The sequence below is a fragment of the Peromyscus leucopus genome, chromosome 7 (genome assembly GCF_004664715.2).
Source record: "Peromyscus leucopus breed LL Stock chromosome 7, UCI_PerLeu_2.1, whole genome shotgun sequence".
Lineage (NCBI taxonomy): Eukaryota > Metazoa > Chordata > Mammalia > Rodentia > Cricetidae > Peromyscus > Peromyscus leucopus.
Window position 1 is genome coordinate 52,134,394 of NC_051069.1, and position 780 is coordinate 52,135,173.

Genomic DNA, 780 nt, shown 5'->3' on the forward strand with positions numbered 1-780 from the left:
CTATACAAAAAGTTTTCTCTTTTATAAGGTGCCATTTGTAAATTATTGACATTATTTTCTGAGCAGCCTCAAGTGTTTCTTACTCAGAATGACCTTACAAATACATATATTTTTGTAGTAGTCCCTAATTTTTCCCTACATGTTTCAGAATTTATTTGAAATAAAAAGAAACATTATTATCGAAGTAGCTTGATAAAAAGGCAATTTATTAATATAATTAATTTAAGGATTATAAGCTACAAGATCCATGTTAGACACAGATTCTTATCTCTATGCATACATTTATTCAGACAGACATACAAATTTATGAATATTTAAAATTAATTTTAATTATTGATTATACTAATGTGTATTTTTCTCAAGCTCCTATATATTCTCCTTCCTCCCTACATACAGTCCCTCTTTCACATTCCAGTCTATTTTTTTTTTGTATGTGACTCATTGATTTTAATCAGGACAAGCTGTATGACCACCTGTTTGAACTCTCCATTGGAATCTTCAGGGCTCATCTCTGAGTTCCCAAGTGAAGACATTAAATTCCTCTTTGGCAGAATCTACTTATACACAATAGTGAAACAGAGTGGTGTATGGTCCTTTGATTAAGCCTGACTGGTGACAAGCCCAGTCTGCCATACATTAATTGTAGACAACTATAACTGCTGTGTGTTGATTATGATTGAAATAGCAGTGCCTTGTTCAAAATACATCATTTAGTGTCTCCTTTCCCTCTCTTCTGGCTTTATAGTCTCTCTACTTCTTGTTCTATCATGTCCCATCAGC